The 16811-nt window shown below is 38.7% G+C and overlaps 2 long non-coding RNA genes across 2 annotated transcripts in view; both read left to right on the plus strand.

The window, feature by feature from the left end:
• LOC112987655 (uncharacterized) overlaps nt 1–2543 on the plus strand; it is a 174648-nt gene extending 172105 nt beyond the window's left edge. Inside the window, exon 15 of the long non-coding RNA XR_010391472.1 lies at nt 397–2543. This is a non-coding gene — a long non-coding RNA (uncharacterized LOC112987655). The remainder of the gene's footprint in view (nt 1–396) is intronic.
• A 3624-nt stretch (nt 2544–6167) lies between these two features.
• Nucleotides 6168–16811, plus strand: part of LOC135329733 (uncharacterized) — an 88334-nt gene continuing 77690 nt past the window's right edge. The window contains exon 1 of the long non-coding RNA XR_010391340.1: nt 6168–6287. This is a non-coding gene — a long non-coding RNA (uncharacterized LOC135329733). The remainder of the gene's footprint in view (nt 6288–16811) is intronic.

Genomic DNA, 16811 nt, shown 5'->3' on the forward strand with positions numbered 1-16811 from the left:
TAAAATGCGAAAGGTTGCAGAAAAGAGACATTATGCACTTACGAGCAAGAGGATTAGATGTATTTCTTGTAATTTCTAGTACGTGCGTTGTTACAAGATGCGTGCTTGAGAATGCTAGTGACCTACACACACCTTGAAAATTAGTACAAGGCAAATTAGCAGAGAGTCACAGAATTTGCCAAGGGCGTTCTTTTTGAAGTGTTTAGAGAAATAATAAAGGGTGTTCAGGGTAGATGCTTTACGTATAACATGCAAAGTCAGTCAGTATTGTTCAGTTAAAAATCTACGCTAACACAGATACATAGTCTGTTCATGTCTATAGGCAATCTGTTTTTATAAAATAAATAAAGCTCACTTGCTATTTAAATCCATTCCTTTATTTGATTTTTATTTCAGTATCCTGAAGGTGTAAGAAGAACCAACATTTTGGCCCTCGGGCATTTCCCTTGCCTGCTTCGGAGTGCCTACAGCCAATACTGACTTGGTTACAAATGTGAAAGCACTGTTTGTACGAATGCCACAGATGCTCTTCTCAAGAACGAGAAGCAATTCTATGGCCAATTCTCTGGATGCTGATTTTTAAAACAGATCAAACATGGAAACAGCAGGGAAAAAAAATCAAAGATGTCTTTCCAATTTAATATAGGCTCTTAGATGGGAGTAACCATCCTGAATTAGATTTCAGAAGCATGGTCCCTTTTCTTTGCAGAATGAAACATTATAGACTTATGATACCGGGGGAAAAGCTGGCTCTCCTCGTGCATGTTCTGTTATATAAAGTACTCAGAGAGCTGATTAATCTATGGGAGTTGGTAATCATTTGACTCTGGATATTTTGTTCAAATGTTTTTTCAGTGATTCATGAAGCCCTTATCGAAATTCAAAAAGCACTTCACGAATCAACTAGGAGCTTAAAAAAAAAATTAGCAGTAATGAGCTCATTTCCATAGAAATAGGACTAGGCTCGCCGGTGGGTCAAACTGTTTTCTGCACTTCCACTTTCCAGTATTTTCCTCAATTCTTCTGCTTTTATTTCATGCATCATTATCTTCTATTTTCTCCATAGCTAAACCATGCCATTTGGCTTTTTGTTCTCTAACCAACAACTGTTACTTCAAGGTGTTTCAAAATGGTGGTGAGAAAATTGTCTTCCAGATTTCACTCAAAAAAATTTAAAATTCATTGTCATCTTGAAACCTATTATTCGTGACAGTTTCCTCAATAGAGTACAAATCATAGTTTCAGATAGTATTGAGCAAAAATTTATAATGCACAAGCCTCTCCATTCCTGCTGGATTAGTAATGTGTTTTAATGATACTGCGTTTGTATTCTTTCAGTTTTCTTTCATGAGACATCAAAGACGCAACACAGAATGTATCTTTCATATTCGAGACATACCACAATACTTTAGTGTTTTCCATTCCTTCAGATTCACTGCTAACCAAAATGAAAGCTGAGGTCTTGTGAGTAAAACCTAAGGTATCTGAAAAGAAATGGTATCTCTTTGTGGTACTCAGTTTGCTGGAAAGAGGGAACTGCTTACAGTTTTACACACTACAGCACGAGACTTATTTTGGCATATTCCAGAGAAGTAATGTTGCACTCACATATGACAAGCTGGTATAGAAGGCCACGTGCTGGTGCTGGACACACTCAGATTGTTTCACAGGCTATCATGCAGGGTTAGGGTGAAGGAACAAGAAAGGACATTTTATGGCTTGAAATCACACACACAGTCTTCCTACTCCTGTTTGAAGGCCATGCACTTTGTTTCGGAAAAATAGGAAAGACTGTAAACATCAGAAGAGGGAACTAGCCTGTGAATGGATTGGATCTGGTTGTCCCTACAACCAGTAGTGTATCACTAAAATAACTGAAAAAGTTTATTTTAGATTTTTTGCCTGAAATATTTACTAAACTATATATATGAAATATACATACACATACACAAACACATATGTGTATATATTTGTGCCATATTTTACATATAACAGTAAGCCAAGATATAAATGTTGATGTTACTGCAATATCCAGATACATATATTTTAATAGTACTCTATGTAACAATGCCTAATAGTCACATACATGGTGAAAAATAGATGCTGTTTTTGATAGCTCTACGACATCAAACAATAGAAAATTGTGTGGTCCTGGAACATGAAGGAGTTAGAATAGGAAATGTATGTTATTGGAAACTCTAATATAAAGGAAGTAGAATCTCTTCAGGAAGTATGCCATTGGAAAGGTCTTTCTTGTAAGCCTTTTTCCTAAGTTGCAGCAGATCGTCCCCATGCAGATCTGAAGATGGAAACCAGTTCTGCATGCATTATAGAGTTGTGTATCTCCTAGGAAGAATACTGTTGTGTGGTCAAGGGTAGAAATAAATTTTGCAATCTATGACTTAATGGCAATTGTATCTCAGCTGACACTTGCATTCTTCTCAGTTCTGGAGCAGGTAGGAATTGTATCCCAGAAGAAGTGTTTTCAAAAAGGGAAAGAAAAATTTGTTCTACAAATGTACTTTCTGCCAAAGATGGTGAAAGAGCGCTCAGAAGTTCTCATAGAGCAGAGACATGCCGTGGGATAGGAATGGCAAGGTAAAGTGTACAAAGGTTCATCTCCTTTTCAGGAGGCCGAGCATTAGTGGTTATTACAAATGGTGTAATCTAAAGCAGCTACTGCTTCCCTTCAGGGAAGAGAAAGGGAGAGAAAGCTTGCACTAGCACAGAATCACAGAATCATAGCTAGGATTGGAAGGGACCCTTGGAGATCATCTGATTCAAGCCCCCTGCTGAAGCAGGGTCCCCATTTTTACCATCCATAAGTTTACATCAAATGAAAATTTGGTCTACAATCTCCAGTATTACTGGGACCAGTAATATGCAAACTTTAACATGAGGCAAAAGTGCAAATGGCTTTAAAAAGCAATTAGACAAGAGCACAGAGCAGAAGGTCATTATTGTCTAATAGACAAAATGGACAGGGTAAAGCAACAGCCTTAATCCTCTCGGCATATTGATTGTTGGAAGATGCTTTCTCTGGAAAGCGTATCTGAGAAGGGCCACACTGTTCTAGCCCCATTTCTCGCACTCTTTCTCGTCTGTGGTGGAGCATGCTGGAGACAGGATGCCAGCTAGAGAGTGCTGGAACATTGTGTGCTCTTAGGTACAGACAGGTACCCGAGCTCCTCTTCCTTACCATATTGTGCAGCATGGCAGAATCATGGCTTCAAAGTCCCCAGAGAAAATGCAATATTTATAGAATAATATTTGATGCATATTAAAAGTCATAGTAAACGTAGACACTAGCCTCCATTTCAAGACTGATGCAATGAAATCGGGTAAACCTTAGCTGGAGAAGAATAGGAAATCTTACAACATAAATTGGATAGCAGACTCACTTATTATTCACATGTGATACAATTCTGCTCTCTTTCTCATTGTAAGTGGTACCTTGTTTTGTGTGTAATGGTATTTATAGCCATGGTGGTATCTGTGTAATAGATTGCAAGCGAACACAAGCAACAGCGAGTGAAGTCTAGTTGGTACAGAGTTCTATAATGATTTCTGTACTTCCTGCTTTCTTTAAGGTGTCTTAAATAGAGATTATTGTGGAGAACATGCCCCAATATTTTCAAGAGAGAGACTTTTACTTTGTCTTCCACAAAGTACAATATAGAGACAGTGCCAACAAAATCCAGGCCAAACAATTAGGTTTATTCTTGTTTCTTTATATATTGCCTCTTGAGGGAAATTCTGTGGAGACAAGAGCAATCATGCAGGCTTGCTGTGGTTCCTCCAGGCTCCTCCCTACTACAAATCATCCTGGGTTTTATAAAAGGAAACAGAAACCCTCCTTTTAAAGCTTTGCAGTGACTAGATTTCTGGTTAATTGTCAGCTGATTTTTCTGACACCGATCTGTAATGCCATCCGTCTATGAGGGAATTCTCTTTGAGGATGCCTTACTGAGCACAGATGAAGGAAAGTTTCCGTAGCAACAGGAATAACATGGAATGCTGAAAAGCTCTCTGGTGACTCTCCTTGTTCTTGTACAACACAAAAAGCTTTTTTTCAATTTGTTTTTATCTGTACAGTATAAAGACTCAGAAACACAACCTGACAATTCTTGCCTACTTTCAATTTTTTCAAGCAAATGAAGTTAAAAAATTAGTAATCCTTCAGGCATCATTCAAGTAATTCTCTTAGTATGTCCAATTCCTTTGTTAATTAATTTGCAAAATCTTATTAGCATATAGCAAATAAAGTATGATTTAGTCTGAGTTGTATCCAAGGAAACGTGTATAATTAATAAGTGAGATAATACTTTGCACCTCTATAGCACTCCTCTAGCCATACTTTACCCACCTGAAGGACTTTAAGGCCAGATTTTAAATGTGTTTAGACATCTACAGGTGCCTGAAGAGTTTTTGAAAGGTGACCTTAATAATCTATCAGTTATCTGTTAGCACCCTTGTGAGATAGAGCAAAATATTGTTTCCAGTGGAACAGATTAAGATTAGAAAACATATTTAAGCTTTGGAAGGGTTAAGAGAGACTTCAGCCTTATGACTAACCAAGGTTTCCTGCCAGGCAAGATTGGATAATTAATGCAATTTGGGGAAAAGAAGAGCATTTTATTCAAAGCATACACCGACACGGTCAGACATGATCTAGCTGTTGTCCTGCAGAAGTAGCTCACCTTGAAGCTGCAATCTGGTTCAGTCCCCTCCGTTACCCACAGTGACAAGTTCATCGATTAGGTCTCCCCCGTCACAGGAAGGAACAAGCACAGCACCAGAAGAGACCTTGTGGAGCAATAAATCTCCTGCTGGCAATAACTAGCAGCCACAACAGCTTAGTTCCTTTCATAAATGACTCCAGCTCCATCTTTAATGTATAGTAGTTAGAGGGTTTGGTTTCACTTTTCCAATTGGATATGACTGCCCTCTATAAATAATCCCCTCTTAGCCTTTGATTTGCTAAGACTAAGCATGCCAAAGGTTTTATTTTCTACAATAGCTCCTCCATCGTCCTAGTATTCCTTGTCCCCACTTATTTTATTTTGAATTCGTCTTTCCAGAACATGGGGTTAAAGTGTATTAGAACTTTAGTACAAAAAACCCTGGTTTTAGGTCCTCAAAAAAGTCACTTTTGCCTGAGTCTCAAGTGGAAGTTAGCTAATTTATAGGTCTACAGTAACAGACCTACTGGAAAGAAATGCTTGGTATTAGGTGCAATGAACTGTTCCCTTTAGGTAATTCCTTGAAAAAGGAGCTTTGATCTCAAAATCTTGTTGGCTAACTTTTTACCAATTTCTTGCTTTATGGTAGCATAGGCAACATAACAATATATTGAGGGAAAAGAGTAGATTATAAAGACAAAACCAGCAGAAGTTTAAATAATACTTGCAAAGCAGTGTTGCTGAGGGTTGGAATTCATTTATGTTACTCTGACAGTACTGTAACATCATTCATTTCGTCAACTGGGAAATGACAGTTAAAAATTTACTGTCAAAACTCAAAACATCTATTAGAATATCTAGGACCTGAACATAACTGGAAATCAGTGGGCATACTGGTCAATGAGAAAAATAAATAAGGAAAAAAACTAGGTTTTAGATGTGAAATCTTTACATCAGTTATTTTTATGTCAGTTTTCCTACCAAAATGTTTAAGACCACTTAAAACAAATGAATACCTCCCATTATATTTTCTTGTAGAGTATACATTTATTTATACTTTTCACTGTGCAATAATAAAACGACACAACAGGAACAACATTATGGACAGAAGCGATTTAATTGTAATGAAAGTTTAGTTACCATGAATGACTTGCAACCATATTATAAAGAGTACAATGCATTTGATATTTTTACATGTTTGCAGGGTGCAACATTCAAATATATTTGCCAGTAACTGACAGATTAAATTAGGGCTCAGAGAAGAGAAGCGCTATTGTATCTCATTGGTAGGTGATGAACATTGAGATATATAAACCGCTGCGATAGAACATGACGGTGTTTTAAATCGAATCTCTCATGACAAGATGACACTTTCCACCTGTTAAAAGAAAAGAGGATTGCACACCTGCGAAATCTCATGTAAAGAATAAAAGAGTGACAGCATCATGGCTAGGATCTCATCTTACAGACCTGTGTTTTTTGTTTAGACAGCCAGCGCGCGCGTTTGGCAGCGTTCTGTTGCGGCTGTCTGCTGGTGCCTCTGAGGTGTTGGCCATCTAAGGCAGGAGACCGAGATCCTGGGACAGCAGTTTTGAAGACTGATCGGTAAGGCCTGGGGAGATAACGGAGCACCGTTTCCCAGGAAGTGAGAAAAGTTAACGGGAACATGGCCTGCTCGCGGTATCTGAATTTTCTCTTGCTGGAATGCTACTTTTCAGAAATCTTTGGACTGCACACGTGCAGACTGACTATGCAGCGTTGTGTGTCGCAGTGATAGTGCAGCTGAGGCACGTGAATTAAATCAGTTATGCACTGTACCCTGATGTGCCGTTTACAGTGCATGTACCCAAATATTTCTTTCCAAGTAAGTGGAAAAATTGGAATTTCCCAAAAAAGTGGAAAAAGCTCTACTCAAACCAAAGGGCACGTGCCAGACCTGGTGCAGTTCTAGGGAATTTATGGATGAAATTCCTTGGACACAAATTCCCCTTTGACATGAGTTAATCACATGTTAACACTTGCTCAGCTTAGCTGGCTCTGCCGCTGATTTATAGTCATTTGCAGTACAAGCCATACGCAGCACTGCGTTTAGGGTAAGCAGGTTGTCAACCCCTTTTAATCTATTTATTGCATGTTTCACTAGCTTGTGAAAGTACCAATTAGTTTATGATTAGTTAATGGCAAAATTTGTTTCAGATGTACCGAGCCCCGTTAGGGTTATCGGAAACACCTGTGTAACCTCTTTTGAAAACCAGGCTCTTGGAGAGCTTTGCCCTTCTCCCTGCTGCAGGAGGGCATCTGCAGAGATGGCTCTGGGACACTTCCTCGTGAAAAATGTAGGCTTTCACCTTTTGGAGCTAAGATTATTTGCTGGCTGCTAGTGATGTACGTTGTGTGTCTGTGCAATTTAGACTGTATCTCATCTCAGCACTGGGCAATGCACACGGGAGCTTGCTGGAGCCTGAAGAGCGAGCTGGGGGGGAATGTGCTGGGGGCGACTAGACCCCCTCCCCGCAGGGCCTTTGCAGGCGGCAGGGAGTAGGTGTCACGCGAGGCGCTCGTGCCGCTTCCCGCGGAGGGGCTGGGGCTGAGAGGCGTTAACGAAGGGGGCTCGTGGTGGTGAGCGGCGTCGGGGCGTGCGCGGGGCTGGGCCCTGCCGGGGGGCTGCGGCTGTGGCTGCTGCCTTCCTGCCCCGAGCGGCTGCAACTGGGCCCGGCCCGCGCTGCGGCGGCTAGGGGCTACTCAGCTTAAACGTGTTAACGGTGGAGCTGGTCTCGCTAACGAGAGCGGGTCCTGTCCGTGCCTGGAGCCCGTGCGGAGGCTTGTACGCAAAAGTCTTCCCATCAGCTGTGACCGTGCTCCTCATCACTTTGGAGATTTAATTTACTGCGATACCTGCAAAGTTGTCGTCGCATGGGAATACGTGAGGGCGTGGAGCAGGCCAGGATTTTTCCTCTGGTGTGTAGCATATTTTATGATTCATTGTGCATGTGCGGTGCCAGTCAGTGTGGTATCAAAGCCCGTTTTTTTCCCTCTGTGCTCCTTGATGGCTCTGTGCACGTGCCGGACAGGAGGACAGACCCTGTCACAGTGCTGCCACTCGCATCTCTTTCGCTGTGCTGACCCTTTCTGTCTTCGTGTCACTGTGGTAAGTGTTATTTATTAATTAAACTGACAGTAGCAGTGAAAACAATATTTTTTCAGGTTGGAGTGAAATGTGCATCTTGGCTCATCATGCATATAAATAGATTCTCACCTATGGTGCTATCACATTTTGTTTAGTCCTTTCATATCCTGTAGCCAATTACAGTAGATTCATATATGGTATACATACTTGGTGTATTTCAGAGAACATTTAAATTATCTTTCCCCTGTGTAACAGAGGATTAGTTCTTCACAGAGAGGAGAATGGATGGGATACCGTATTGGAATAAAACATTCCCTTTGTATTTAGGCTTCCCTGAGGAAAATCAAGGAGACTTTTCTAAAGCTTGTCTGATGCTTGTCTGAGTCAGCAGGGAGCCTGAAACATTTGTTTCAATGAACATGAAATGCATTCAAACTACTGACAACCACAGCTCAGTAGCGATCACTGAAATTTGTAATTCCCATCCCTTGCCAAATTCTGGTGCTTTTTGTATTTTGGCCTAGAACAGAAGACAAATCTAGATTATTGTTGCAGAGTAGGAATTCTTAAAAAGCAACTCCCCTTGCCAAAAAGTGGAATTCACAAAATTGATATATTTGTACATTGTTACTAGAGCATTAAACTAGTTAGTATTGAACCTTTTTTTTTCCCTCTGAGCAGTCTCTGCATATGTGGGGTGCACTCTTGGTGCAGCTCTGATGACAAAAACCTGTGGTTGTGTCTTTAAGATTATTTCCTGTGCTGTAGTTCTCTGACACTGAATATTTTGCATGTTAAGCCATACGGGACATTGTGGCAGGATGGACACTTCATTTCCTTTCAGCTAAACCAGGAACTGCATGTGGGTTCTTGGATCCTTGGTTTGGATGATGTCCTTGGGTATGTGCATCATGCTCCTGTTGTGGATTTTAGCTTAATTTGTTTTTAAAGTGTAAATTATTGACTTTCCTATTTTAGAATGTCTTTAAGTACTTATTCATAGCAACTGTTTTAATACTGAAATTAAGTTTTGATTCATAGTATATCAGAAAAATATCAGAAATATCAAAAACTTGATTTTAAGAGGTGTCTCATTTTTCCTCTTCCTAGTCACTATAAACATACACCTGTTTCAAGGTGCTTTATTTGTAGAGCTTTCCTACTGAGTATGTTAAAGTGCAGCAGAATCAAAGCATAGCTGTTGAAGAAAGCTTTGGCAGCCATGTCCTTCTGTTACAAATACACTGCTAAGGTCTGCAAGTGGGTAGAGAGTTGGCTAGCTGTGTGATGTTTCGAGGAAGCAGCAGAGAGCTGCGTAACACAGTACAGAGCAGCACAAAGTACTCTGTGGTTCTGAGCTGCAGGAGCCTAAATTGCATAAATAGGATCCCAGTCCATCAAAAATGAAATGCAGAGCTCTGGATGATAGTTCTTGCTCTGTGAACAATCTCCGATTGTTCCCTTGATCTTGGACTTTTGGTGCTAGGAGAAGGGTCAGGACTCTCCTGGTAGACTGGAAATCTCGGAGCAGAACAGGGATGCGTTAAGACTGCTAGCTGTCTATTATAAGAGAATCTAAATCCTAGCTATGGAACTTCTTGCTGTTTTTCATCACTAGTTTTCAATGAAGTGGTGCTTTTAGAAATGATAGCCTCTCATTTCAGAGCCAAATTTTCTGCTGGTGTAAACTCATTTAGCTATAGTGAAGACCAGCTGGTCTTACTCATCTTCTTCCAGTTCTGGTGTTTATCATTGTTTCAAAGCATTTATCCTCTGAAAAGCAGGGAGAGCACTACCCTACTAGTTCTTCTGTCATTTTGAAGATTTCAGTAATATCCCTTTTTAACCTTCATTTCTCCAGTGAGTACAGTTGCGTTTTTTATCTCGAATTGAAAGAGTTTGTTGTGCTTAGTGGAGTTCAAGAAGGCTCACTTTTCTTCAAAGCTTACAAAGCTCTTTTCATTCTCAGTAGTATATTAATTATTGTTAACATCTCTCTCCAACATTCAACTTGCATGAGCTATTTTAAAACACTTGTAATGCTGTTAACTGGTTGTAAGGTTGTTTTCCAAGTGAAAACTGCATGGTTTTGAAGTGATTCAGGTTGTTGTGATGACGTGTGAAGAAACTTTCCCTTGTTTTATTGTCTTTGCTACTCAGATACATTTGAAGTGGACTGTGCACGTCATTCCATAAAATGCTGGTCTGAGCTGTTTGTTTTGTTGTACTGCAGTTCTATGGCATAATCTCATTTGCCAGGTGGAAGTGAAGACTGTCTTTTTGAAATCACAATTAATAGCGTCTTGGGAGTTTACTCCAACTAAACACTGCCCCAGTTTGTCATCCCTGCGCATCCAGTACATATCATTCAGCCTCATACAGCAGCTTTCAAGGTTAACAGTCTGCATGCCCAGAGATAGGTGGCCTACATATCTATAAATAAGAGATTACTTTCAGTGAGTGACAATAGATTCCTACACATATTACATACACTATCAGCAGTGACACTGAGGTTTTTGGAGTAAACTTACATAAATGACCCTATGTGAAAGAAAGATCAATAGTAATAAGAGATGGTTTACATGATGATTAAAAACTAAATTACATACAGAAAACCATGGCTGTGAAGGACTCTCTTCTAGGTCATGTTAGGATCTAAATTTGGTTTAAATTAGATCAAGGAAAGTGACCAACAGTTATAAAATCTCATCTTTGAAAAAAGGAATTTAGGATTTGCACTATTTCTCTATCAGACCTTTAAGCTATCTCTGTAATAAAAGGTGAAAAGGTGACTTATGCTATTTAAAAAGGAGGTTATTGCAAATTGAAGATAGAGCTATAATTGGATCTCCTGCTGATGCAAGTGAAGAAATAACAATTAGCAGAACACTTAAGAAAAAAGGCTAATCTGACAAAGTGCTAGGAAAATAGAAAGTTCTTTCCATTGACATGCGAACACAGATAATGACAATCAAGGCTCTCCTGCAGTTGTTTCCTGCAAGAGTTGCAGGACTAGACCACTGGGCTTGCATGACTTCCCTCTCACAAAGAGCCTTTGTTTGTCTAAGTATGCACTGTACACCTATGCTGTTTTCAGGAAACAGTTTTCCTATTCAGTAAGCTTATTCACTAATTGAGAATATTGTAATTTTGCATCTGATTGATCTGTGATTTTTTCTTTTTCTTTTTTTTTTTTCAGTGGGATATAGCGTTCTTGTATACAAAGTCATTGAGTACCTATGTACAACTGAGGTAACTACCAACATTGTGTTTCAGCATTTTTCTAAGTGGTTAGTAACTGTACCATTGTGCACACCCACGCTGATGGGCACAGAATTTGTAACCAGAGCAGCTGCAGAGATTATTCAAATGTCCTGAAATTCTCTACTGTCCTCAGGAGTGGGCTTTTAAGGGTTGAACAGCCTTAAGTGCCACTTGAGCTATGTTTACCCCCCAAAATAGAGGGGTGAATGTAACTATTACAGGTACCACACCACTAACATCAGCTGGTTGCTTTGAGTACTGTTTGAACTTTAGTGCTTGACCTAACTATGATCTCCTAGTAGCTTTTTGTTAATTAGCCAACAGGTCTGGTATCTGCTACAACAGCTATGGTGGTGTCAGTATTTGAGATGACAGAAGTATGTTTAGCAGCTGTGCTTTGTGTTGCAGGATAGACAGATTATCACAAAAACATCACAAGTCTTACTTGTGAGAAAATTTTGCAGTCTCCTCGGTGTATTTATTCTTAATGATTGGTCTTACATTATTGCACATTTTGCTAAGTTCTTTTTTTTCCTCAAGTCCTGACTTATCAATGATTTATAGAAGGGTGTTCTTTCCTGAAGTCTCATATGGACAGAAAAGGTCAGATATGATGGCAGCATTAAAATCCAAATTTTTATTTGATCTTTATATGCTTAACAAGTGTGTGATTTTTCCCCTTTCCCCTCTTCCCTCCCCCTGTTAAATACTGTTATAGAGTCAAGATGCAGTGTCTTTTTTTTAAAAATTCTCTGTTTCTGCTTCAAAATCATTTTTTATGCTCCAGCTATGACACTTGTCACTCTTGTGGCTAACAAATCTGTTGTTGTTTGGCGCAAGGGGGGAATTTGCAGCACTTCTAGCTTTCACTCTGATTTAGAATAAAATGGCTTTTGAATTACGACCTTTCCTGTAGAATGGACCTGCTTGAAACTTTAATATTGAATTAGTGCTTGTAAGACTAGTAAGTGTAAGGGCCATTTGGCAAACCTGCGAGGCGTTTCTGTCTCTTGTCAAGAGTATAAAATTGCTTGAATTTGACAGACAGTATGACAGCTACGTCCATCAGCGTGCGAAGAAGGATGAGGTCATCTTCCCCTCCTGTCAGGAAGCAATACCCTTATGAACCTGGTGCGTTCTGTATCCGATTAGTTTAGTAGCTCCTGTGTCTCGTGTACCCACACTGCTGGGGGAGGTGAGTGAAGCAGAAGCTCTGGGAGGCCGAAGTGGGAGCTTGGCATTACCTTCCTCTGGACCAGGTCATCTAGCAATGCTCAGCCAAGTTTTTTTGTGACTTACTTGCAGCTGGATAGATAAGCCCAGAATTTGTAGAAAATACTTGTAACGTGGGGGTGGGAGGAAAAACATCTCCCTTGCACTCCTCAATACCAATTTATATTGTAGTTAGTTTTATTCTGATGTATTGGGGTAGCTGCAGTCTGTCAGGATATTACAGGAATCTGGGCATTTTTCCAGTTCTGCATGTGCCAGATACTTTTTTTAATTGTGAAACCAAGTGCTGACCCTAAAACCACTACATCTTATGTAGTGCTTTAGTTGAATTTTCTGGCTTCAAGCTGATTAATTGTTGATTGGAAAGTTTGATTTTAAAGAGAAAAGTCGCATTTAGAAAGACATAATGTAGTGAATGGAAACTGTTAAGTATTCAGGGACCTCTTTAGCTGTGGTCTTGGCTAGTTTGGGCTGAATATTGTAATGGAAGCATCTTTAAATCTGTTAGTTTTGCTAGTATGAGTATATTGCCTACCTGCTGAAAGTTGTTTACTTTTTTTAAAATCCCTGAATGGTTTCTAGGATTTTACTAGTCTTGTTTCATGTATTTTTTAGCAGGCTGGCTTTATGTTTCAATCAGTTGAAAAAGAATTTCCTAACTGGAACTTGACCGCAGGTCAATACCATAGTTTATTGATGGATCTCCTTTTAAACCAGTGCTGTCATATTCATTATATTTCATTTTTTATTAAAATAAGGTAATCAATGGCTGTCATATCATCTTGAACTGTGAACTGAAAAGCTTGGATTTGTTGGGAAGCCCTTTTCATATGGTGATTTTTCTAAATAAATGTTTCCCCTTAGTTGAATTGTTATTCTCCCCCCCCATCCTTCACTGTTTTATCGTTATTTTTGCTTCAAGAAAGAAGCAAAAGTAAAATCTGAATGTTTTTAACTGTTTTAAATTTGCCAAAAACACCTGATTTCATTTTATTATTTTTGTGTATATACATTATATAATAAATAAAACCAGAATGTAACAACATTCTCCACCCATTTTACTTGTTTCTTTTCAGTGCATTTTCAGTGATACTAGTGCAATTTTATAATCTATTTTATATTCTGTCTATTTCCTAAGGGAAAACTGATGAATCCTCTTCTAATTTTTTTCTAAATGGCAAATAATACACTTCAGTGATACATATACATTAGCATGTACATTAAACGACCCCAAAGCTTGATGACAATGTTTGAATCAAGTTCCATCTTTGACTTTAATATTATTTGGGAATTCAAACGTGCTAACAGAAGGATCACCAGCACAGATTGAAAAATCAGTCCTATATTGACAAAATGCATTTTACATGCTATAGATGTAAAAAAATAATAATAATAAAAATAATAAAAAATTTTTTTTAATCTGTAAAAGTGAAGTTGTATTTTCTTTCTTAAGTCTTGAATATTATAGTGCACCAATCAAGTTTTATCTGAGCTCTGTGATGAAATACAATTTTGGAGGAAGACATAGTGAGATTCTTATAGCCATCCTTTTCTTCACTTTTAAGGTATTTTAATGTGCTTTGTGCGTTCAGCTTATGAAGTCAGCTTAAGATGTTTAAGTATCTCTTTTTGAGTAGTAATTAATAAAGTTATAACATTGTATATTCAGACCATAAAAAAGAAAAAAAAAGTGCAGTTAGGGGATGAGGTCAGAGTTAATTTTATTTATTTTTATTTTGACATTTATTTGTTGTGACTAAAGTTTACAGTACTACTAGTTCATTCATTCTTTAAAACTTGAAGGTACTTAATATTGTGTGTTTGACCATTAAGTGAACTAGATATCTAGCTGATGTGATGAGAATCTTCCTGGATAAATGTATGTATTTGCTGCGTTTCTATGTTTCACATATTCTATATAGATCCTAGATATTGAAGAGCCTGATATTTACTGTGTATGTTATTCATTAAATACTTACTTTTTCACAAAGCCCTGTATTTAGCATAGAACTAAACAAAAATTTCCAGGCCAGCCTGCTGGAATTTGAACTTGGAGCAGAGATGCTATTTCTTATGTACAAGTGATGAATTGTTTGCTGTTTTGGGGGGATGGGCATGAGATGTCAGATCCAAATTCACATTTTTGTTGAAACAGATTAATGTGCAATGATTATGGTGTCCAGTCTTAAATGAAATTTGATTTATTTATGCTTTTCTCAAATTTCATTGTATTATGGAAAAAGATCTTTAGAGGGCATGACTAATGAGACCACTGCATGGGTAGGGTGATTAATATTCTCTGGAGTTGAGCTAAGCTCTCTGCAGGCTTAGAGACAGTGAGTCTTCTGATAATCACTCCACCTTCTTTTGTCTCTCCCCTGTAACTGAGGAGCCTTATCAAAAGGAGTTACTTAGCAGGAGGAGTTATGATTAGGAAACAAAACTGTGTGCGTACTGTGTGATGGTATGACTTCACAGAACTGGATAACTTAAAATTCTGCCTGCCTGCTTTCTTTGGTAAATTGAAAATGCTGTGGTAGACATTACAGAAGCACTGCATTGAGATGGTTTATTTCTGTAATGCTCATAGCTGGTGCCCCAAGACAGACCGGGGCATGTTAATGCCAAGCGTTGCTGAGGCTGAGCTGCCTCTGTCCTTAGGGGTTTACTGCAGAAATGAAGAAGACTTGGGGTGAGGGGCCAGGAAATATTGTTTCCATTTAAAAGGTAGGCTATCATCTTGCCTAAGGACATGCTTAAGGGTTTGTGAGAGACAAAAACTAAATTTAAATCTCCAGGGTCCTCATCCAGTGCTTTAATCTTGAACTCATTCTTCTATTTTCTAGGAAGTAAGTTCTTGACTGACACACGCGCGCACACACGTTTGTGGGTGAGGTGGTTGTGTCCCCCCCGGTGCTGTCTTCCGTATTCACTGCTGAATTAACTGAGAAATATTTGTGGCAGGAAATATCCGTATTTTAGAAGAGAAAGGGATGTTGAAAACTTTACCACTTATTTCCAAGTTCTGTACATGGTACTTCTTGGCAATCCACTTGTATCCCCTAGAATTGTTGGATTTTATCCTTTAAGACTGCAACCTTTTACAGGCTTCTATTTTTCTTTTTTCGTGATGTGCATGCCAGTGTTGGCATAAGGGAGACAGGAAAAACATAGGAAGAATGCGATAATTCAGAAATGTATGCAAAGTCCGAGGTAGAGTGTGCAAGAAAATATCTTAAGGTTTTGTCTGGGTCATGCTATCAAAATCTACGGGCTGTTCTACTGCTCTAACTGTTCTAAGATGCTGTGATGTGTGTAATATTATTGGAATATGTATTTCAGAGAAAACATTTAGTAGCTTGAAGAGAAGGAAGTTTTTGCTTGTATTTATGCCCAAATGATGGGGAAAATGAACTGCAATTAAGTGTGTTTATAATCTGTATATAAGCTAGACTCTTAGCTGGTTATCTTGATTGAATTCCATTGACTTAAATAGTGTAGTGCTGATTTATGCTAGGGGTCAATTTGACCATTTATGTCCTTAACATAGTACTTGTCTTCACGCATGCTTGTTCGTGTGCAATAAAAATGTTGCTCCTAATTTCAAACTGAAAGTTACTGAAAGTATTTAGGAGGTACTGAGTGAAAAAACAAATTAGGCCTAGTAAGATGACAGTGTGCTGGATGGTGTGGAGTATTTGTGACAGCAGGTTTGCAGATGCTTAATGATATAAAAAAGACTGTAGCAACTGTAGTGAAAGAAAGTAACATCTTCCCTACCACTGAGCGAACTGGTCACTCTGGGAGGTAAGGCCCTGATCTAACAAACGCTTGAACGCATAACTAGGTCCCATTATCTTCAGTGGAACTTTGCATTTGTGCAGTGCTGATAATGTTCTAGAAGGGGGTTTAGGTGAGACAGACTTGTCCAAAGCAAAACACTAGTGATTGTTTTCCCTCTTGCCTTTGTTTGCTGTCTTAATCTAATAGTCTTGTATTATTATTTTTCCTCCCCCAAACGATGTTGTATAAAGCTTCTGTGCTTGCCTTTCCCACCATGCCTTGTAATCTCAGGAACAGCTTCTTTATCTTTTTGGGTGTTCCATCATCATTTTAAAATGCAGTTACTAGCTCAGAACATAAATTCTGAGCAAGTTATACCAGCTATTTAACCTTATCATAATTTTCTTAGAGTTGCCCTATAATCTTAAATTACCTGTAGTGAACATTTTAATTTCCTTTTTAAAAATGACTTGCCCTTGTTGCTTAGAAATGATCTGTACAGTCAAGGCTTTCCATTATACTGTGACCCTTAATGGGTAAATTCCACTTGCTTAGACTTGTACATTTTGATGCTGTGCCAAGATATATCATTTATATTTGTCAACAACGAAACAGGAGGTAGCATTTGATTTGTTAGCACAGTTAAAGATTTATAAGGACCATAGTTTGTTTTATTGCTTATCTTTCTATCTTTTTTTCAAGATGTGGTGATTTGTACTAGA

The sequence above is a fragment of the Dromaius novaehollandiae genome, chromosome 13 (assembly GCF_036370855.1).
Source record: "Dromaius novaehollandiae isolate bDroNov1 chromosome 13, bDroNov1.hap1, whole genome shotgun sequence".
Taxonomy (NCBI): Eukaryota; Metazoa; Chordata; class Aves; order Casuariiformes; family Dromaiidae; genus Dromaius; species Dromaius novaehollandiae.